Source organism: Esox lucius, chromosome 18, assembly GCF_011004845.1.
Source record: "Esox lucius isolate fEsoLuc1 chromosome 18, fEsoLuc1.pri, whole genome shotgun sequence".
NCBI lineage: Eukaryota > Metazoa > Chordata > Actinopteri > Esociformes > Esocidae > Esox > Esox lucius.
The window spans coordinates 3,122,081-3,146,575 of NC_047586.1; the positions used below are offsets into that span (position 1 = coordinate 3,122,081).

The following is a 24,495-nucleotide window of genomic DNA, read 5'->3' on the forward strand; positions in this document are numbered from 1 at the left end:
TGATCCGTTTGCTCCTCCTCCTACACCTCTCTGTGTAGAGATCCTGCAGGCCATTTTAATTATGTACATTTTAATTATTAATTACATTATTATTAATACATTATTAATATATCTGCTTATGGTAACATCACTAATAGACAACCAATGGCTCGATCAATGAAGGACTACTGCTAATACACACAGAACAACGTGTACCACAATTGGTATAACGTGGAGTCTCAATAAAAAACACGTCTAAATAAATGTTTCAGATATCACTCTCTCTTTAATACAAGTTCTGATGTTATACGGTTTGTCTTGTAGTACACAAAATGTAATGTTAAAATAATGACAATGATATTTACAGAGGTAATGTTGGAGTCACGATTCTAATATTTGAGAAAGTAATGTTAGAGTCATGACTATAATATTTAAGGAGGTAATGTTAGAGTCAGGGCTATAATATTTAAGGAGGTAATGTTAGAGTCATGACTATAATATTTAAGGAGGTAATGTTAGAGTCATGACTATAATATTTAAGGAGGTAATGTTAGAGTCAGGACTATAATATTTAAGGAGGTAATGTTAGAGTCAGGACTACAATATTTAAGGAGCTAATGTTAGAGTCTGGACTCTAATATTTTAAGAGGTAATGTTAGAGTCACGACTCTAATATTTAAGGAAGTAATGTTAGAGTCACGACTCTAATATTCAAGGAGGTAATGTTAGAGTCACTACTCTAATATTTAAGGAGGTAATGTTAGAGTCAGGACTCTAATATTTTAAGAGGTAATGTTAGAGTCACGACTCTAATATTTAAGGAAGTAATGTTAGAGTCACGACTCTAATATTCAAGGAGGTAATGTTAGAGTCACTACTCTAATATTTAAGGTGGTAATGTTAGAATAATGACAATGATAAGAGGGTAATGTTGGAATAATGACAGAGACATCTATTACAAAAAGTAAAAGAACAAATGTACCCAAATGTTGACTGATTGAAAATAAGCTTTTTGATTGGTTTTATTTCTTTAGCAAAATATACAAGTTGAAGTGCAGTCAAAATAAAAAACGTAAAAACCCTGTTGAAGGAACTAAAACCTTATATAATACATGTTTTACTGATTTAGAGTTGAATTATGACATTTCCCTCACCAGTACAGTTTAACTTAACAAATGTGACGGAGGTGTTGAAGTAGGCTAATTGCTAGCTTAGAGATATCAGCACCATGTCATGATAGGATTGTCAATTCTCTATCAGATACAGATGTTCTGTACTTTGGAATTCCTATCTGATCACTGCCGAATGCTAACGTCAGGCACAGACCACGAGGGAAGCCTGATGAACCAGGCTGCAGAGCACATTATCCAGGGTCGGATCTACTCTGATTATGTCAAGCTTAAGCTGCTGCTGTAGGCTACATACAGTATGATTCCATTGGGCTAGATAAATTATAGGACACATATGTTGATGCTGTTATAGGAACAAAACAGGGTGACCGAATCATTTGTGATCTGACCGCTCACTATGTCCACGTCTCTCACTATGTCCATGTCTCTCACTATGTCCACGTCTCTCACTATGTCCATGTCTCTCACTATGTCCACGTCTCTCACTATGTCCATGTCTCTCACTATGTCCACGTCTCTCACTATGTCCACGTCTCTCACTATGACCACGTCTCTCACTATGTCCACGTCTCTCACTATGACCACGTCTCTCACTATGACCACATCTCTCACTATGTCCATGTCTCTCACTATGTCCATGTCTCTCACTATGACCATGTCTCTCACTAAGATTGTTGACGTGCTGTACCCTGCCTGCTGTTACCTACCTGGCTACCTGCCAAACTTTTTCGAATTTACTCGATATAAACTAATTGGTCAAAATTCTATTTTAGAGTTTTACCAACGCAATATTTATCTGTTGACCTCTTACCCAACTTTTCTACACCGGGACTCTTTTTGGACATAATTAACAGAACTACTCACCCCTGAACACCCGAGGCTAAGTATCATTACAATGCCTTTTCACTGTAATTGTTGTAGCAACAACACGGAGGAGAATGTTCGTCTTAAGTTAAAGATAGCAGAGTTAGAGGCTCGGCTTCTGACGCAAATGCCAGGCAAGGATTATGCTAGTGTAGAAATAGAAAAATCTGCGTCAGTGCCACCAGGTAGAAACGATAGTTTTGTTAGCCCCCCGGCACAGCTCCTGCAGCCGGGCAATAACTTTCTCTTGGTCACTGGGAAGAAATGCCGTCGACCAGTTAAACCTGAATCGTTGCTAAAACCAACTGAGACTTTGAACAGGTTTTCCCCACTGGAGTCGGAGTCAAGACCCGAGCCGTCTTCGGAGGGGAATGGTCGGCAGGCATGTTCTACCGGTGGACTTGAAAAACTGAAAACTTTAGTCATTGGCGATTCCATCACACGCAGTATTAGACTAAAGAATCAGCCGGCGATCGTACATTGTTTACCGGGGGGCAGAGCCACCGACGTAGCCGCAAATCTGGGGTTGGTGCTAGCGAAGTCTAAAACTGGCAAGTATAGAGAGTACAGAGATATTGTTATCCACGTTGGCACCAACGATGTTAGGATGAAACAGTCAGAGGTTACGAAGCAGAACATAGCATCAGCGTGTAAATTAGCTAGAAAGATGTGTCGGCATCGAGTAATTGTCTCTGGCCCCCTCCCAGCTAGGGGTGGTGACGAGCTCTACAGCAGACTTGCGCAACTCAATCGCTGGCTGAAAACGGAGTTCTGCCCGTCGCAGGAGGTAGAGTTTGTAGATAACTGGCCTTCTTTTTGGGACTCTCCCAGAAATAGGGCCAGGCCTGATCTGCTGAGAAGCGACGGACTCCATCCTAGCTGGAGTGGTGCTCTTCTTTTGTCTAGGAACATTGACAGGAGTCTCACTCCTATAGCTTTAACATGAGATAGGGTGCAGGTCAGGCTGCAGGCTGTTAGCCAGCCTGCTAGCATAGTGGAGTCTGTCAATAGCATAGCCAGAGTAGTTAGTACAGCTTTACCTATTGCCACTGTGACTCGTTCCAGGCTGAGAAAAGTTAAACAAGGTAGTGCTAACAAAAACAACCTTATTAAGATAAAGCCTTCCTCCACCTCGGTCAAAAATAAAAATAATTGTATCACTTCGCATCTCAAAATGGGACTCCTAAATATTAGATCTCTTGCTCCAAAGGCAGTTGCGGTAAATGAATTAATCTCTGATCATAAACTAGATGCTATTGGTTTATGTGAAACGTGGCTAAAGCCTAAAGAATTCACTGCCTTAAATGAGGCCTCTCCTCCTGGCTATACTAGTGATCATATCCCTCGTGCATCCCGAAAAGGAGGGGGTGTCGCTAATATTTATGACAGTAAATATAAACTTACTCTCAAACATATCACAGAGTTTCATTCTTTCGAAGTTTTACTCATGAAAGTTAACCAGGCCGATAAATCATTTTACATAGCTACTATTTATAGGCCCCCCGGGCCATACACATTGTTCCTCAATGAGTTTCCAGAATTCTTGTCTAACCTTGTAGTCATGGCAGATAGTATTCTAATTTTTGGCGATTTCAATATCCATATGGAAAACCCCCATGATCCTCTTCAAAAAGCCTTTCAAGCCATAATCGACTCAATGGGTTTCATCCAACATGTCTCAGGTCCAACACATTGCCACAATCATACTTTAGATTTAGTCCTGTCACGAGAAATAGATATTGTAGATCTAATAATTTACACCCAAAATCCAGGATTATCGGATCACTGTCTTATTACATTTACCGTTAAAACAAGAAATTCACTTGCCCCCCAAACAATGAGTTTCAAAAGCCGTACTATAAATTCTCGGATTACAAATAAATTCCTTGATATTCTTACTAGTTCGCTCTTAAATGACAGAGTAAATAAATCTGTAAACGATCAAATCGAGGATCTAAACTCAATACTGCGAAATACATTAGACATAGTTGCACCACTAAAAACTAAAGAAATACGCAACAAGAAACTTGCTCCTTGGTACACCGACAATACTAGAGCACTTAAGCAAGCCTCCAGAAAATTGGAGCGAAAGTGGCGCTCCACCAAGTTGGAAGTATTTAGACTAGCCTGGATAGACAGTACAGTACAATACCGAAAATCACTCACGTCTGCTCGATCAGCTTATTTCTCCAACCTGATTGAGGCGAACAAAAACAATCCAAAATTTCTCTTTGATACAGTTGCAAAGTTAACAAAAAAGCAAAGCTTAGCATGTGAAGTGGGTCTTCACTTTAGTTGTAATGAATACATGAACTACTTTGATGAAAAGATCGTCACCATTAGAAAACAAATAACTGAATCCCTAAATAGTTATGGTCCTAAAAATCTCGGTTGTCCGGAAAATTTCCGGAGCCTCCCTGATCAGGTGTCAATGGGGACACTTGAGTTTTTTGATACCGTATCGCTCGACACATTTACAAAATTTGTAATGAGTTCTAAACCCACAAACTCTCAGCTAGACCCGATTCCTACAAAATTACTTAAGGAGTTATTTCCTGTGCTAGGTCAGCCAATGCTGAACATAATAAATTGCTCCCTTTCCTCCGGATGCGTACCAAACTCACTAAAAATTGCGGAAATTAAGCCTCTTCTAAAAAAATCTAATCTAGATCCCGACATATTAAACAATTATAGGCCAATATCGAACCTCCCGTTCCTCTCAAAAATCTTAGAAAAATGTGTTTCCCAACAACTGAATGCCTTCCTAAAGACAAAAAACATTTATGAAATATTCCAGTCTGGTTTTAGATCCCATCATAGTACTGAGACTGCACTCGTGAAGGTAACAAATGATCTTCTAATGGCCTCAGACAAAGGTTCCGCATCCGTCCTGTTGCTTCTTGATCTTAGTGCTGCTTTTGACACTATTGATCACTCCCTTCTCTTAGAGAGACTGGAAACCAATATTGGGCTACGTGGACATGTTCTAGCCTGGTTTAAATCTTATTTATCTGAAAGATATCAGTTCGTTAGTGTGGATGGCATATCCTCTGACAAGTCGAAGGTATGCTTTGGAGTTCCTCAAGGCTCGGTTCTGGGCCCATTACTTTTCTCACTATACATGCTCCCTCTGGGCGATGTAATCCGAAATCACAATATTAACTTTCACTGTTATGCTGATGACACACAGTTATATATTTCAATGAAGCATGGAGAAGCCCCTAAATTAGCTATTTTGGAAGCATGCGTTTCAGACATTAGGAAGTGGATGACAGAGAATTTCTTGCTCTTAAACTCAAATAAAACAGAAATGCTCCTTTTAGGACCCAAAAAACAAATAGCGTTGTTAGCAGATCTCACTGTGAACCTCGACGGCTGCATGGTCGTATCCCAAAAAACTGTAAAAAACCTTGGCGTTACCCTTGACCCTGACCTCTCCTTTGAAGAACATATAAAATATGTCTCAAGAGTTGCTTATTTTCATCTTCGAAACATCGCAAAAATTAGAAACTTCCTATCAAAAACTGATGCAGAAAAATTAATCCATGCTTTCGTTACTTCTAGATTAGATTACTGCAATGCTCTTATCTCTGGTTATCCAGACAAATTAATAAATACACTTCAATTAGTGCTGCACACAGCTGCTAGAATCCTAACTAGAACAAAAAAATTTGAACACATTACTCCTGTCCTGGCATCCTTACATTGGCTGCCTGTTAGGGTTAGGGCTGATTTTAAGGTTTTACTCTTAACCTATAAATCAATACATGGACTTGCTCCTACTTACCTTGCTGAAATGATCCAGCCATATATACCTACACGTAACCTTAGATCGCAAGACGCAGGCCTTTTAATTGTACCTAGAATTTCTAAACAAACAATTGGCGGCAGGGCCTTTTCTCATAGAGCTCCACTCCTGTGGAATGATCTGCCAATTAAGGTTAGAAATGCAAACTCAGTGCAAACTTTCAAGTGTCTACTAAAAACTCATCTCTACAGCACGGTTTATAATTAGGTGTAGCCTGGCCCGGGGGCGTGAAGGTGACCAGTAGGCTTGATACTGTCCACCCTTGCTGTCTTGCCAGGTGGGCTCTCGTCGCCACTGGGATGCCCTCCCTCCAATGCCCTTCGGGGGAAGAGTCACTGGCTTGTTGTTGACTCTCTATTGCGCACTTGTGCAGTTGGGCTGTACGCTACTAGCAATACTCGGCCCTCATTCAGGGGGGTTGCGGTTGGTGGGTGTCCCTTTGGTTGATGCCTGGCAATGTGGTTGGATTGATTTCCTACCTGTTGGGCCCTGTCCGGGGCCTCCCCCGGGTAGGGCCACAGTGTCACCGGACCCCCCCGTCTCAGTTTCCAAGGTGTTACGCTGCTATATTATTGTGCTGGGGGACATGAGGGATGTACTACTAACTTTTCTCAGTTTCCTCCAATTTTAAATTTTAGAAGGAGATGAGGTCCTGGTCCACACCTGCGGATTACCTGGTTTGGGGGGACCGTTGCTGTTCCTGTCCTTGTCCACCTGGTCATACTTCTGACCTAGTCTAAAATCAAATATACTCTGGATTTAGCCAAGAGAAATTTATTTATTACTCCAATTGGACTCTTAATATCTCACCCGGCACAGCCAGAAGAGGACTGGTCACCCCTCTGAGCCTGGGTCCTCTCTAGGTTTCTTCCTAAAATTCGACCTTCTTAGGGAGTTTTTCCTAGCCACTGAAATTCAACACTACTGTTGTTTGATCCTTGGGGTTTAAGGCCGGGTGTCTCTGTAAAGCACTTTGTGACAACTGCTGTTGTAAAAAGCGCTTTATAAATACATTTTGATTGATTGATTGACTATGTCCACGTCTCTCACTATGACCACATCTCTCACTATGACCATGTCTCTCACTATGTCCATGTCTCTCACTATGACCATGTCTCTCACTATGTCCACGTCTCTCACTATGACCACGTTTCTCACAATGTCTACGTCTCTCACTATGTCCACGTCTCTCACTATGACCACGTCTCTCACTATGTCCACATCTCTCACTATGACCATGTCTCTCACTATGTCCATGTCTCTCACTATGTCCACGTCTCTCACTATGTCCACGTCTCTCACTTTGTCCACATCTCTCACTATATCCATGTCTCTCACTATGTCCACGTCTCTCAAAGACCTGTCTGTCAATCTGAGTTAACCCCTCCACTGCCTGACTCCTCAGGATTCCTGGTAGTTTGACATCAGAGTAAACAGATATTTCTTTCACAGTTATTATTGTTCCACAGACTACAACAAATGTCATACAGAATAAACATTATAATGCCATTACGGTTTCCACTGTCAAAATGTAGCCCTATTTAACCATGACCAATTCGTCACTTGTTTTGAGCAACAGAAGAAACTACAAGGACTATTTTCTTCTGCCCAATAACCTATCGGGTCTGCTGGTGTACATAAGAAAGTGTCTCAGCGAATTTGGATTCTGCGCAGTTATCTGTCCCAGGGTACCGTAGCAAGCCAACCTGCCCCAGGCTGGCTGTTCCACTATAGACTCCACCCCCAATGATCCCTCTGTCATTGGTTCCCACCAAGGGCCTGTTTAAGTTGACAATCCTCTGCCTTTCACTGAATTACCACAGGGCAGGGGGCCACCGCGAGGCCCAAAGAGCTTCATGAATGAGGGGCAGCACCCATTCAAACGTTGCCAGCCGCGTGTTTCTCAAAGCTCAACCCTGGCGGACCTGTTCCCAGACCTGCTGGGAATTGCCTCTGCAAGTCGGGGGATTTTCTAACCCTTTCGCTACGATGTTCTCTCCAGCCTGCTTGCTGGGTTGGATGTTTGGATGTCTGTGTTGCACTGGCTGTGAGGGGTGTGCTTCATCGGTCCATCTCACAGTGAACACATTAACATGAGACCAGATTGCAGGACAGGCCGCCAGATAAGGAGAGAGTCCACCGAACGCTGAAGCGAAGCGACAGCTGGTCCAGAGACGTTTCCTTTGCAGAACTAATCAAAGGAGGTCATAGGGAAGAATCAAATTAATTGACCTGTTGAGATCCAATCAGATCATCAGTGAGAGAGTCGAAGAGAGAGCAAGAGAGAGAGAGAGAGAGAGACAGACAACGTACAAACACTGAGAGAGGGATTTTACAGTTTTTCAGGAATAAACCACTACTAGTAACTTGGTAATAGCGGCAACTGATAATATTTAAGACAATTTAGTATCCGCTTACATTTTTTAAAATTTTTGCTACAAATAATAGTTAGTACTCCAGAGGTTTTTGTTCTGATAGATAAATAATTTCAGACCGTAGAATTCTACTCCGGCAGTGAATGTTTTACTGACAAATATAAACATTGCAGTTGAATGTGCTACATGTTCTTTTTATTCAGTCTTTTATGGTAGGGTAGCAAGATACATTCAGTTTTTCCTATATATCTTAAGTCATGTTAATAAACAATAATGTACTTTTTAATGAAAGTGTTCAGAGAGGCAGGCTGCCAGGATGAAGCAGTAATATTTGATTGACAGTTCAGTTAGTTATGGATACCAGCACCAGTGTTCATTTAAACAAGGGAACGCAAGATCAGTGGTGCTTGAAAACTATCCAGAGGTTTTGTGTAATGCCGTATTTTGCCCTTACAGATGACCATGCTGTAATCAAAGCGTTTTAAAGGCAGTGCTATGGGACTGTGACACCTTGAAAGTGCTTTGGGTGTATCTGACACACTAGAGACGCTTCGGATGCTGCATTATTTTGTCTGGAAGGTGGCTGCTATATGTCTGAAAAGGTTCAAGAGAAGTGACCATGGTCAGCAAGTCAAGCGGAACCGGAGAAAGGAACTTCAACACTTTCAAAACAGATGCGACAAAACCGTTGACCAAACCGTGGTTCAACAGCCTAACAGCCGTAATTCATCTATCGGGTTATGAAAATATCCCCAAAGCTTTTGGTTATGTGATTAATTGCCCCTTTTGAGCATTTCCATATCTCTTCATCTCTTCTCTTCCTTCCGTTTCTACATACTTTCTCCTCTTTCCCTTTAAACTATTTCCTTTTTTACTACATTCTGTCTCCCAGTGTTTATAGACAGTACTTCTTGCTTTAGCACCCCTACTCCCTTCACGGCAAAACCCTTCACGGGTTATTTTTACAACCTATAAAAGATGGGTTATGGCTGTTCTGGAGTATTGTGTGGATCTGTCCTGCGTGTTGGGTAGTTTGAGAAGCAGTTTACCACTGGGTTAAGTCAATACGTTTTCATCATTACCATGTATGGAGGATTCATCATAATGATCCGGTGACTATGAATTGACCTCAGGTGTGTTACTGCTTGGCTGCCCAGAGAAGAAACTACAAATCTTAGTGACAATAATGCATAACACAAACAAATATAAAACCTTTTTTCTCATGAGATTGAAGGATTATAATGAATTGTATGATGGGCCTAGTGACATGCTCTATATAATGCATGTCACTAGGCTTAACATTTGGTACTTGAAACCAAAAACAGGTGGGGCACAGTCTGATGACCCTCAACTGCTCTTTTTAGTCCATTTGTTTGACTGAAACAAGAGATTTAGCTGGGAATGCTGCTGATTTTTATGAATATCATCTTGGTGTTTGGGAATGGAGCAGAAGGGATGGTAATGCCAAAGTTATGGGTTCTATTCCCACAGGGCGACCGTGTGAAAATATAAATACAATCCTTATGCTAGTTCAATAAATTAATATCTTGATAATTTGTCAGTCAGACATTTTTTGGTGAAATACGTTTATCTGGAAAGCAGCCAAGGATAGTTATAGACAGAAAATAGACTTTAACAGAAAGAAAAAGCTTTCAAAGATGTCCAAAAAATCTGCCAATTTTTCTTTCCAGTCGAGCCAGTATCCTGATAACGTAACACAAAATGAAATTATTTGTTCTTATGAACAGCTTTCCTCCAATCAATACGTCCAACCCATTTTCTGAAGTATTGGGTCGGATTGAAGTTATAGGTGACCCTTGTAATCCGTTACTTAACCCTGTCAGCCTGGCTACAAAAAACCTGACTAGCATGTACTATCTCTAATGGAAATACCGCAGCTGAGCCGATGCCTATTACTTTGTTCGCTCTGGAGAAAATCTGCCACATCAAAGTCAATACAACAACAGACGGGTATTTTTATCAGCACCCATCGGTATCTCGATCTAGCCCTCCCTGTGAACTCTACATTCCAGGAAAGACATTAGGCAATTTATCTACGTTCACTCACAAGCCACAGCAAAAGGCACATTTTTTTGGGAAAACAAACAAGTCCTCGGCTCGACAGGCCCGGCCCTGGGGTCTGGGAGCTCCGCGTAACCCTGGCATTACACAACTGACCCAGCACAGCCGTCTGTGATGATTTTAGACCAACGCCTGGTGTCATATGGTGGACTCAGTGCCACGTGTCTTTCTAATGTGGTGGCTAGGTGTGGGAGAGTGGCGGTGAGCGCGTGGGTGGTTGGAGGGGAGGTGATAGGCGGAGGACGTTGACAGTGGGTTACCCTAATAGGCTGTTCTCGCATTTCATGGTCACGGCTGACATACTTTTAAAGCGGCGGTGCCGCCTCAACCCGAAAAAGGATTAGCCGAATAACCTTTGTGTGTTTCACGGTTCACAAGAAGAAATTAAAAAAGGCCTTTCACCGAAAACTATGGATTCCATTGGGATTGTTTACTGGCAGTTACTCATCCCGAAGTGTAATTAACCGTCGTCCGCAGGTGTAGATTTGCCGTTGCCAGGTCTGTTGATGCTGTTAACCGTGAAACACGCAGAGGTCCCACTTTGGTACAGTACTGTGTGCAACACGATGGACGTTACCATCTGTTTCACAGTCGCTTGTTCAACACAGCCGAACCATGTCAGCTCACAGAACTGACATTGGGAGAAATAATGGATTAAAGACGATCACTCTTCACAAACATAGAAAACCCAATCTCCTTCCACCACAGACCTGCCAGAGCAATGTTCTTCTCCTCTGTCTTCAATAACAAGATGAATCCTGGGATCACAGATTTCTCATTATGAATGTGAAATATAAACCGGGGGGTGGATCCCTCTGGTAGGTCTAGATTTTTATACAGTACCCAAGACCAAACTGTGAGTTAATTTTACCATTGAAGAAAGGATTGGTTGAATCAAGCTCGTAATTCTGCTGCTTTACACTTGAGGCATCGCCGTCACAGCTCCCCCATGAAAAAACAGTAGTTTGTTCACCTCTGACATGACAATCATTCTTAACATTCCAGGCTTCTCCAGTCATCTTGAACAGGATTACCAGGGGGTTCTGCCCATGTGTTCGGAAGGCCCAGCCCACCTGAACCTTTGCCATTTGGCTGGCTTCTGATCATCGTCTCAGTGTAATCAGTATTCATAACCTGTGACTAGCTTGTACTGAGTGTGTGTTGTGTTGCCTGAGGCCCTGAGCAGAAACAGAGATCCAGTTGTGGTGACGGAAAAAGACCAGGCCGTGTTGACCCTCGTTTCTCAAGACTGACTCAGAGGTGGGGGAGTGTATGACCCAACTCTAACAGTCGACATCCCGCACCTCCTAAAGAAACCTCTGCCAGACATTGTTCCACACACACTGAAAGTTGGGATGTGTGAACTATTTTGAGGGACTAGTTTCACCCTAATGCATTGCCCTGAAACTCATACAGGCCATCTGAATGATGTGTTGAACTGTCTCAGTAAATAACAGATATTTTTCAACAAACAACAAAATAACTTAAAATCTCACTAGAAGTGAATGTTTCAAGACTGAAGACAACATCAAAGTCAGAAACTGTTATTTCACATCCATGGACCTTTTGTTCCAAAATCTTTTTAAAGAGCGCAGCTCCCCCCAGAGAGTCTTACCCCAGGATTTGTTGAGTGATCCTGAGAGATTTATAGACTGAGTGTCTGGCCGAGGAAGAATGAGCAGAAGGGGTGATTTACAATCTACGCCCCTCAACTCACCCCACCCCAACCAACCCCACAGAACGTTGTCTTCCTGTTAGTGGGGTCTCTTTCCACTCTTTGGACATTCTTGTGTTTTTAGTGTAATAACCTGCGAAGTAGGCATTGCTGCTGGGGTCGTGGACCTGTGGTTTTGCACGATCTCCAGGACTGCTTTTGTGTTGTGGTGGAGTTACAAGCATGACCTCTATTTATGCTGCTGTTGTAATCATATTGCTCTTGTTTTTACCAAAGTCGGATGTCAATGAGTCCTTCCAACTAGTCCCAATGCCGTTATCACTGTATATCATGGTGAGGGGATGACTGCTATGAAATACAAACGCTATCCACGGCAACCGTCACAATGTAACCTCAACACTCCTTCCATGTAAAGACTAGAGATGTCTGGTAACCTCAACACTCCATCCATGCAAAGACTAGAGATGTCTGGTAACCTCAACACTCCTTCCATGTAAAGACTAGAGATGTCTGGTAACCTCAACACTCCTTCGATGAAAGACTAGAGATGTCTGGTAACCTCAACACTCCTTCCATGTAAAGACTAGAGATGTCTGGTAACCTCAACACTCCTTCCATGCAAAGACTAGAGATGTCTGGTAACCTCAACACTCCTTCCATGCAAGGACTAGAGATGCAGAGCAGAATTATAAGGTTTGGGACCATTAGTCATCCCTTGCTTATCTTGTGCATGCATTGTGTTTTGAAAACTTAAAGTTGAAGTGTTTCTTTCTTAAACGGGTAACCGTGGGGACTAGGATTTACCCCCAGGCGGTCACCTCAGGGTCACCGTCCTTCATGCGCTGACGCTACGTCCTGCACGACAAAAATGGGATCCCTTCAACCTTGAGCTATGTTCTCCTGTAAGGGGATCCCCTGTTCCCACTACCTTAGAGAAACCCCAAGTCTATCCATCACACAACCAGGCCTTGTCCAGTGACCTCAGCCGGCAGCTGCTTCGGGGGGGGGCTGATTTATTCTGCCGTCAACAGGCATGGTTCTGGAACGGCTTTTAACTGAGATATGAGCAGAGGGATCATGGCTACATGACTACTAGAACCGGAGATGAATACGTTTGACTCGAACCAGGACTTGAATGTTTGTTGGCGCCCTTTTTCAAATGTTCTTCATCTGTAAATTGCTGGCCACTTTGAAATGGCAGACGTTGTGTGGTGTTGTATAAAGCACTGTTTTGGGTACAGCTGTTTGTGTGATGGCGGGCTTAAGGACCAGGGTCTGTGTTCTACAGAAATAAGGGGTACATTTTGTCTAGAAAAGCTATGGTATGTTTCTTTGTAGTATTGAGGGATAATAATGTGGGTTAAATATCTGATATTTGCCAAGCAACATTCCACAACTGTTCTTTCCGTGGCTTGGGTCCCTCGATGACCGACGCAGTTTTCGAACCTTCAACCAATGGATTGGGTTCAAAATCCCCCTCTGGAATGAGAAACATTCTTATGTAGTCTCTCCTGTGGAACAGGGCGGTGATGGCACAAGCGAGCGGTTTGGTGTGTAGGCAACATCCTAGCGAGTCCCTGTACTGTCCACACACACACACATGCATGCACAAACACACACACACACTCACGCACACATACACACACACTCACTCACAAACACACACACGACCCCATCCCCATTAAACAGCACCACACCCCTAGTTTCCTGGGGCCCAGACTGGAGAAGCACAGTTGTGGCCCCTGATAAGACGACTTGAAGGAAGGCCTCTGCAGGCAGGCGATTAGCATGTTGGATGATGGCAATCAAGAGCAATCGCAGGCCGGCATCTTGTTTCTAACATGCTATTTATGTGAGGTGTCCACAAACTCTGCTCCTGTACAACATCCTGGTGCCCTATAGAATGCGACTCCACAGCACTTAGTCTGGCCTCGACGCAGCTGGAGGGGGTTCAAAGCAGTTCCACGCAGCCCGACACGGTTGCGCTGGCAGCACGGTATCCGAGCATCGACCCGTTGTGTCCGTGAAGCATTCCAGACCGACCTGCTGCTGTCAAACTCCAGTTCAGGTTCACCGATCGCATTTAAAACCGTGGTATTGGACGCATTGGCAAATCTTGTCTTGCTGGAATTCTGTCGTTCACCCCACCGCCATGCCAACCCACCGCCATGCCAACCCACCGCCATGCCAACCCACCGCCATGTCAACCCACCGCCATGTCAACCCACCGCCATGCCAACCCACCGCCATGCCAACCCACCGCCATGTCAACCCACCGCCATGCCAACCCACCGCCATGTCAACCCACCGCCATGCCAACCCACCGCCATGCCTACCCACCGCCATGTCAACCCCACCGCCATGTCAACCCCACCGCCATGCCAACCCACCGCCATGTCAACCCCACCGCCATGTCAACCCCACCGCCATGTCAACCCACCGCCATGCCAACCCACCGCCATGCCAACCCGCCGCCATGTCAACCCCACCGCCATGTCAACCCCACCGCCATGCCAACCCACCGCCATGCCAACCCACCGCCATGTCAACCCACCGCCATGTCAACCCCACCGCCATGTCAACCCCACCGCCATGTCAACCCCACCGCCATGCCAACCCACCGCCATGCCAACCCACCGCCATGCCAACCCCACCGCCATGCCAACCCACCGCCATGTCAACCCCACCGCCATGTCAACCCCACCGCCATGTCAACCCCACCGCCATGTCAATTGTGCGGATTCGTACTGAGAAAAGATCTATTAAATACCTTCAGTGATACACTGACCATGTGAAGAGACTCGTGGGACTATTCCAAGGGTAACATTACACCAGAAACACCAGAAAAAGTGCAGCGAATTACTTGAAAAAAAGGAAACCCAGCTCCTTTGGGGCAGAGCATGGTGTAGTCAGTGACATTTAAAAATGGCAGAGAGCACCGGCTCTTTTGACCAGCGAGATTCAGTTCGATGTTCAGTGACCAATTCATTCTGGTTAAGCTACAGAGTCCAGCAAGGAGCTACCTATCAAACACACGTCCACTTTAAGTGTTTGGCATTAAGGGTGTTTTTTATCACATCGTGAAATTCCTTTTTTTGATGCAAAGGACGGCAATACAAGTGGCAGACAATTTAGTGACAAGAACGTTTTGAGCAGAAATAGAAAAGATTGCCGGTTCGAATCTCTTTTCTGCCCTTTAGCATGGCCCTTACAGCCTAATTGCTTCTGTATGTATCTGTGGATATGATCGTCTGTGAGATGATTTAAAATGCAATTATAGAAAAGGACATATTAGTTGAGAAAAAGGCCTCTACCATAAGTGTTACACTTCAAAGCTCCCGATTAGCTATGATTACTGTATTATGTGTACATGGCTTCAAGCACATTTTCATTGACGTCAGAGTACTCAGAGAACAAACTGGTGCCATAATGGAACCTGTATGAACCTATATGAAAAGCAAAGTGTTGTTGGATGTTTGGATAGATAAAAAGAGAGGAAACACTAATTCGGTCATTAGCTAATGACATTAGCTGCTGTCCCTTCCTGTTAAAGACCCCCTGTCATACAAGATCCAGCCTGTTGAAAGAAGACGGTGAGTGGCCAAAGGACAGCCGACAGGGAATACATGTAGTTTTACAATCCAAGGTGGAGGAAGGGAGAACTACACAGTTCGTGCACTGAGATAAAGCATAATTCTAGTTGAAGCAATTACAAAGATAACGAGAGGAAAATCTCAGAGTCTCAGTCGGTTGCAAATATGAAATGTGAGCGATTAAGCTTTGACATATTTTTTGCAAAAGCACTGCTCTACCAAGGCTATATTCACAAACAGCCTGGACCGTCATATGATCAATGTAGTATTTTGTTTTCTGATGCAATAACAAACGAGTCAATCAGAATAAATCAATGATTAACAGCAAAAAGCCACTGAAGACGGTTTTTTTATACTATTACAGCGTCTGACCTTTGCAGGGTAGAGGGGAAAACTAGATATCGTGTTACGAAATCAATATGCAGCACATAAAAATAGTATGTATTTATTTAGAATTTAGTTAATCAGCTTTTTTTGCACTCTCAATAATCTCAATGCTTTCGCCACATTCTAACTTTGCTCTGGCGGATCCATACTGTAAGAAGAGATTAATTCCACAACTATTCCTGGATCCAAGACCACCGTGCCGTTCACCAGGGCTTCCACTGTTTTGAGTCCTGATATCGAGCCTCCTTTTATAGGGCCAGTTTCCCTGCAGCCATGCCCTAATTGTTTTATCTTATGCAGGCTGCTTTAAATTAGGCCTAATTGAGTGTCTCCACCTCGCCCTTTCCTCATGTGGCTCCACGCGGCAATCATCCCAGCGCATCTTATCAGCCCATCTTAATAAAAACTAAAATGATTGGGCCCCAAAACCAGGAATTCCCATAGAAATCGGAAAAGCCATGGAGAGGGGGAAAAACAACGAGGAAGGAAACATCCTGACCGGAACGATATGGGGGAGTGGACTTTCAGTGGACGGGATATGGAGGGATTGGGGCGGAGAGGGCGTCGCTGGAGTGGAAAAGCGGGGAGACTCCGGTGAGATGACTTGTCACGCGAGCAGAGTGGAGATCCTCATGGGAGAACGTGTTTATACTGTACATGTTTCTGTGTAATAATTCATGAGTCAGGTTAAGCCCACAACTGGGAGTCAGACAGCTTTGGCTGGCGTGTGATGAAAGCCAAACCGTAGGGTTCTCCAACATAATGCATAGTAGGGCCCATTGGGCCAATACATTATAGTTAACTAATCAGTTGTACAGTTAGAACTGATTAGTTCGTGAAACCATGTTAATTCCATTCCAAGCGCTGACATTTCGGAGACATGAACCGTTTGTGTGAGCAATTAGGCGGTATGTTGCGTGTTAAACGAGGCAGCTCTCAGATGCGTGGAGAACATATGAAGCCTCCCCGGTGTGTTGAATATGGAAGTGATACAGAGGCCCCCGAACGCTCGCTGCTTTGCTTCGGAGTTTTCTCACCAGAATCTGGCGTTTAAATTGGTCCAAGCCAAAAGGTGCTGAGAAAAACTCTGCTGTTAGCAGAGTGAACATGGGAAATATGAGGGTCATTTCTAAGTCAACGTCCAGGGAAAGTCTGTAGCCATTTGTGCCCACATTATCTCACCAACGGTATCCCCTCAGCTGATGACATGCCATTCATTGCTTTATTTTATATTTGGTATTCACTGTAATTTACCTCAGCAGCTGCTGCCCATTATCTTGGCACTTAACTGTAATTGCTCTTGTAAGTTGCTCGGAAATAAGTGTCTGCTACACAAATAATGTGTAATCAGTGACTAGGTCTCTTTATTATTTCATGACAAGATTGCCGTGAAAACTGAATTGAGGGGCCAGTTATGTTATGCGAATATGCAGGGTACATTAGCTTATCAGAAAACAGTAGGAACCCCTCAGGACATTGCATCTGTCAGACCTCAGCTGGTTGCAGAGCTGTCACATTGTTTGACACAACCAGAAAACTGCAACACAAACGTTATACCACAAAATAAATATTTGTTTGTCATGAAATAAAACCGTTGTTATGAAGTGTTATGACATTTCAAAACAATTCTGGAAAGAGAAAACATCATCCACATAATGTGTTGTGCATAGAGATCCATTTGTTTTGTCCTGCCAACTTCGATGTTAATTTTCAGGAGTTGGAATTACAGCAAAAACAGGTCTGGAAGCGGCAATTTATTTCTGCACTAACGTCCAGAGGGCATGATACTTGTTGGGCGGGGTGTGTTTTCCACTGCTGGGGGCCCCGTCCGGCATACGTTCCCCCACAACAAATACCACGGCTCCCAGAATACAGTCTGTCAAGACACGACAGAAGGGAGGGACTGACCTGTGCTTGACCAAGCCATTCTTGACTGAAGTGGAGGGATTGAGTTCCTAGGCCAGAAGGACGCAGCGTAATGGCGAACAGATGCGAAGGGATGAGAAAGTGAGGCTGCCCAACCCCTTCACTCCCTATCGCCTCTGTTGGGCCGCTCGGCCTGGCAAACGTCTGTGTCACATTACCCAGAGAGGCCGGGATAAGCAGATGTAAGGTCCACATCAGGCTTATTTATTATTGTGGGGCGCAGAAGTAGTAGAGGAGAAACTGTCCGGAGCTCAGGCGTGAGAGCACCACCACCGCGAGAAAATGACCCGCTCTCATGCAACATTTGGAATGTCATTAGGCATCCCTCACATGTTCACATACCGGACCTACCATGGTTGTTTGCAAAACATTACCCCTTCATGTCCCTTCCAGACCCTTTGCTCTTGCTTGCAGAATCCAAATGTTGATATAGGACTTTGCATGAGAATTAGGTTCCACATCTTGAGGTGCTGATAGGCTGCTTCCTTGCATGTAAGGACACAAAGAGATTTCAGGGAAACATCTTCTGTTTTTTCACTTTCAGACTAGATGTATTGATATGTGACTTGTTTTGAAAAGGCTTAGTGTAGCCACCCCTTGTTTCTGGGAAAAAGTACACCAACATTTTTGTGTCTGTAGAGCTTTCTCGTTTTGTAGTTCCTCCTAAATCGTGTCGTTCATCCTCGTTTCTCTGTGACCCAGAAACCAAACTGAGTTTTGGAGGAGAGTCAGTTCATATGAAGTTTATGGCACAATGTTGCTGTTTTAAAGCTAATTTCTATCAATTCTACAAATTTTTCCATTAAGCTGAGAAATTGTTGCAGTTATTTTTATTATAAAACTGGCACAGATCCTTTATCTTTCTCTTTTCTGACTTGACACATACATTTGGGACTGACCTCTGTAAAGTAACTTGTTGGATCGCAAGCGGGTTGTGGTGGGAGAATGAATGTGTAATTAAATACAAACATATTTCTGCACATTCACACAAAGGAGGCCGGAGAGGAGAGATTGTGGGGCGAGGAGGTGTGGAGAGGAGAGATGATGATGTGAGGACTGAGTAGGTGAGGAGGGAGAAGGTGTGGAGTGAATATACCTTACCTTTGAAAAGTTTGGGGTCACGTTTTTTAAAAGAAAAGCTAATTATTTCGTTATTTTTATTTCACACCTGCCTCTTATGTATATCACTGTTTGTTCTGGTTTTTGTGGATTATTGTCTTCGTATGTTTTGTGCCTATCATTGTAATACATTACCAAGATAATCTAAACATTGTTTCGTGTTAGTTGTCTTCGTGTTTGGTTCAGCTTTAGTGTAACATTATGCTTCTCCTACTACTTGTTCAATCTTCCAATGATCTGGATCTCAGAACCACGGCCAAAGACCGGGGCTCACGTCTACTCTTGGGAAGCTGAACCAGTAGTCCCAGATTGGGAAAAGGTGTTGCCTGCGGGAGTGTTGTTTCCAACGCTCCCGTCCGTTTTCCTTTTATCGTTCAGAGCGATCTGACATGAGGTGTGGGACGCTGACAGGCGGCTGTTATTCGAGGGGAGTGCAGTTGGCTTTAGCCCCATTCCATGCCAAGGTTTGCGCGTGGGCCAGTGTACGCCTCGGAGTGCGAGGAAAGCTTTTGACTCCGGCAACAGTGTCTTTTAGGGGGTTTTGTTTGTTTAGTTTCTGCCGCCATCTCAGACCAATGAATGAAAGGAAGACAGTAGCCCTGGCGCCATTTTGTGATTTCTTTGAAAACTGTCTCAGTCTCCATTAATGGATGCAAACTTTTGCCAACAGGTGTTTATCAAAGGATCTACTCTGATTGTTATTTGTATTATGAGAAAATGGTAAAGTAAATAATATCTTTTTGCTTTCTGCAGATAATACGTGCGAACTATTTCCCTTGTCGCATGTCACCACATTTTGACATGAAATGCGCATAAACTGTTACATCCTGAACAGCCAATTAAACTGTTTAACATTTGTCTTGGGCAAAAAGATTATTGGCCCCTTTGCAGGGAAAACAACACTGACCCTTTTTCTGAAATGTTTTGATGTTGCTGAACAGCGTTTTGATGTTGCTTCAGCGTTGGATGTGTATCCTAAAGTTGACGGTTTGAATCCCTGAGCTCAAAAGGTAGAAAATCTGTTGTGCCCTTGAACATGGCTCTTAAACTGAATTGTTCCTTTAAGTCACTCTGGATGTACAGTAAATGGGGAAAAAATACCTCTTCAAATCAAACCCCAACTTTCTTAACATTTTGTCAATAGTCATCTCAAAGTGCTTAACACATTTTAAATTCTGTTGCGTGATTCCAAGAGGGCAGACAATACTAAAATTTTTTCAGAAAAAGTTCAGTGTCATTTTCCTTGCAAAGGAAGGTTGATTTTTTTCCAGAATAATTTTTGGACGTTTCTAAATGGAGCCAGTTATGTTGCCGGAGACGGTACACCATAGCTCACAGCATCACACATCAAATCATTCTTTCTGTCTCTCAGACGAGAGGTAGAGCCCCCCACATTGTGATTTTACCTCACTACAAAGTGTCTTACAGGGGAATTGGGCCAGTTTTTCATTGTGTCTTACTTCTGTGCTGATAATCTCTCAGAATGCTTCTTTTTAGCACAGAGAATTCTTTTTTAAACAGAGAGATGTATAAACATGGACAGCCCCTGTAATGAATGACCACAATGTATTTGAAAATGTGTCTAAGCATTTTGTAAAATGCTCCAAAACACTCCAAGTCAACTGATATTACAATAGCCTCTTATCCTGGATAATGTATTAAGTTTCTCAGTATTTCAGGAACACCTTACTTTATACCACTTGCACTACAATTGACAGCCTTTTATCAAATATTTAGAACAAACTGTTGGGGCTTAATTTTACAGAAAAGCGGAAGTGCTATTTATAAATATTATGTACCTACATATTATGGGTAATTCTACAATAACAGTAGTTTTGAATAATTATAGACCTATATTTAATGATTTTGTGAGTATAATAACTGTCATTATTACTTGTTTTACAGAGAAGCGTGTCATTTCTTTCAATGTGGGTGGATTGATTTCCTGCCTGTTGGGCCCTGTCCGGGGCCTCCCCCGGGTAGGGCCACAGTGTTGCCGGACCCCCCCCCCGTCTCAGTTCCAAGGTGTAACGCTGCTATATTATTGTGCTGGGGGATATGAGGAATGCACTTTCTAACTTTTCTCAGTCTCCTCCAGTTTTAAATCTTAGGAGGAGATGAGGTCCTGGTTCACACCTGCGGAGTACCTGGTTTGGGGGGCCCGTTGCTGTCCCTGTTCTTGTCCACCTGGTCATACTTTTGAACTAGTCTAGAATCAAATAGACTCTGGATTTAGCCCAGAGAAATGTATTTATTATTCTAATTGGACTCATAATATCTCACCCGGCACAGCCAGAAGAGGACTGGTCACCCCTCTGAGCCAGGGTCCTCTCTAGGTTTCTTCCTAAAATTCGGCCTTCTTAGGGAGTTTTTCCTAGCCACTGAAATCCAACACTACTGTCGTTTGTTCCTTGGGGTTTAAGGCCGGGTGTCTCTGTAAAGCACTTTGTGACAAATGCTGTGGTAAAAAGGGCTTTACAAATAAATGTGATTGATTGATTTCTTACTGAAGTATTCTTTGTTTTTTATTACTTTTTTTTCATTTGGACACTTAAAAATCAGTTATGGTACATATCAAAAGTTCAAATCTTCAACATTTTTATAAGACAATTTACAACAACAACAACACATGTATACATATGCAATTTAACTTCACTGCACAGTCCTTATCCAGAATGAGATCTGACATAATTTCAGTTGATGTTTTAGCTGGAGCGTTTTCTTAACATGCTTTGGGGCCGCGGTTTCAAATGAGAAGTGAAAATAGGACTGTGTTTAACAATCGGTGAAGAACCGTGCTGTTGTTCACCCAATGTTACACACAGACACTGCGGTCATGCATTCTGACAGACACACCGCGACGCGTTCTGCTGGAAGACAAGCCGACGCCGGCGTCATGACAACAGTTCTTTGGCCACGGGTCTAACTGTCGAGGCGCGCTGGCACGGACGATAAGGCCCACAGGATGGCATCGCTGGGCTTATCATGCGCAGCCAAGCCCCCAAGCCCCCCTCCTATCGCTGGTTCCACCGACACAGGAAAGACTCAGGCGGCTTATCTCTGTACAGCTGAAGACATGTGGCAGCTCTGCCTCATGGGGATCGGGTCCTGGGAGCAAATGAGGCCTGTCTGATGGAGTCCCAAAAACGGTCTGTTTGTCCCTGTAACATTACACGTTACACGGTGGTGAACAACAGCCCAACGCGTCGCTTTTCAGTGATTGCCGGCCAGTGTATGAAAAGCTTTCAGTCAAACACTGTGGCCACCAAGAGCCTCACACATCAATGTTCTTTCTTGGCTACAATGAAGAACAACAGCGTAATCGTACATTATGTTACAACCAGCTGGCCAATCACATGGTGCCCTTCAGCTCAGCAGACCGTGGTGGGTGTGGTCAGGACAGGAGGGCGGTGTGGTCAGAAGACGTTCGCACACTCTGCATCTGTGACTTCGCCAGTAACATTGTGTGGGAGGCTGTTCTGTCCAGGGCGTGTGTCCTGGTAACTGGGAGGGTGATATCTGGTGAAATGTCTGGCTTGGCTGTGAGTTGTCTGGTGCATGGTGGGAGATGGTGTGGTGACATGGCTGGTGTGACTTTGTTGAAGGGCTGTAGATCTGGGAAGACCCAGGAGGGCATGGGCTCTTCAGTTTATTTATGGTTTCAATCTTCGGATGAACAAATTGAAACCATAAATAAAAATATATTTTTCATCTTTTGAACAACAAACACGTTTAAAGGTCAGTTGATTTAAACAGGACGGAAGAGGATCTGGATAGTTTACTGCAGACCTTTTCACACTTGAATTAGCTGAACTGGGCAAGTAAATATGGAACATTTCTGACGAGGCTTTGAACATGTTTTACAAACACAAATGGCATGATGACTTCAACCAGGGCAGTATGTCTGTAGACATCAGACACTCACGACTGTCATTTTCAAAGAACAACCCACGGTCATGGAAGCGTGCTTGGGGTTATTTGCCGGGTACCAGGCAGCGGTCATGATACCGTGGACTGAAACAGCGTGACCGCAAGACGGCCTCACAACATCGAAGATCCACCGGGATCCAGGCTCCAAATGCAACAACGCTGAAATGAAAAGTCAACTGTAAAAACATGTCATTACTCTTGACAGATGTGGCATCCTCCATCGAGGCCAACTTGAAGGGCCGCCCGCCGAGAAGAAAAGAAAACCTTGGAATCTAATTTTATGACAAAACGTCAAGTTGACCCGAGGGGCGTGACCCCGCCCCAAGTCGTATTTTCAGCAGCTTGTAATGGCGCCACCTTCTGGACAGTCATTGTCAACGTTTAACAATGGATGAGACAGGGTCAGCGCGGTGGCGTTAGCGCAAGCGAGCGCGTGTCCAGACAGAGACGGGTCGGAAGCAGGCGTGTTTTGACCTTTGGCAGAAGCCCTGACTGCCAAGGTCTAGAGAGGAAGCCTCTCCCGCAGCTTCCTGTGTTACTTCCTGTGATACCCCTGGTATCCTGAGCTTCCCTGTCTTTAACTAGCACTTAGTGTAGATTGTTTTTGCCTTGTCCCCCCAGGGAAGCATGTGGTTTTCATTTAACTACAAGAGGGTTAAAAGTAAACACTGAAAACTGATTATCACAAATAGGCTTGAACGTCCTTTGTTAGAGTGGAATTTTGTGAAACCACATTTCCCATGAGGTTGGGTTTTAACTGATCACCATGTTAGTCATATTGACCATGCAACTGGGAGTTTGACAATATCATCAATGTGAATGTTCTCATTGCTTTCATATTAACTAATCACTAACTATCAAAGAGATGCCTGATGAGTATTATGTCATTACCTTTCAGTATATAGTAAGCATGACCGACAACACGTTTCAACCATGACAAATGTACCAATTTGTTGTTTTCTTAAAGATGAAATGACCTGTCCAGTTGCACCGAGGAGAAGAATCTCCTTTCACCTCATGAGAAGGTGTGTCAGCAGACCAAGAAATTGTTTGGCTCTGCCCACAAGAAAATCCCTGTGGAGGGTTTCTGGCCGATGATCATTCACAAGTGTTGTACGGAGTCTTCTAGAACAATTTCAGTTTGGTCAGAATCATCAGTCAAAAGCTTTTTCTTCACTAAGTCTCTTGTTGAGCCATTTTATTTCATTTGAACCATGTCTCTTTATTTGTGAACTGATTGTTGATGATTGATTGCTTGTTGTCATCTGTGGCCGTTGGGCCTAAAGCGCTTCAGTTTTTTGTTTAAATGAAGATGGAGTTCACTGTGGAAGGAAAACAAGTGACCGCTGTTATGTAACTTTTAATAAAAATAAGCTATTCTGATGAGCATCAACATCCGTGCTGTGAATGTGAAGATCTGCCAGCTATCTCAAAGGGTCAGATAGAAATGCTGATAGTAGCACTTTTTATGTATAGAGATCTAAACACATCAGTGGAGGTAGACTATTACGTTTCAGATATTAAAAAAGCAAACCAATTGTTTTCATTTTTTTACCTTTTGTTCTGGTTGTGTAATATGTCGTTTACATGGGCGTATGCAAGCATTATGTTGGGATTTGGGAAGTGT

General features: G+C 43.6%; 1 long non-coding RNA gene across 1 annotated transcript; it reads left to right on the top strand.

The window, feature by feature from the left end:
* The first annotated feature begins 21,517 nt into the window (after positions 1–21,517).
* Positions 21,518–24,251, top strand: LOC109616842. Its single transcript, XR_002198122.2, has 2 exons — positions 21,518–22,676; positions 23,836–24,251. It is a non-coding gene; the product is annotated as an uncharacterized LOC109616842 (long non-coding RNA).
* The last annotated feature ends 244 nt before the right edge of the window (positions 24,252–24,495 follow it).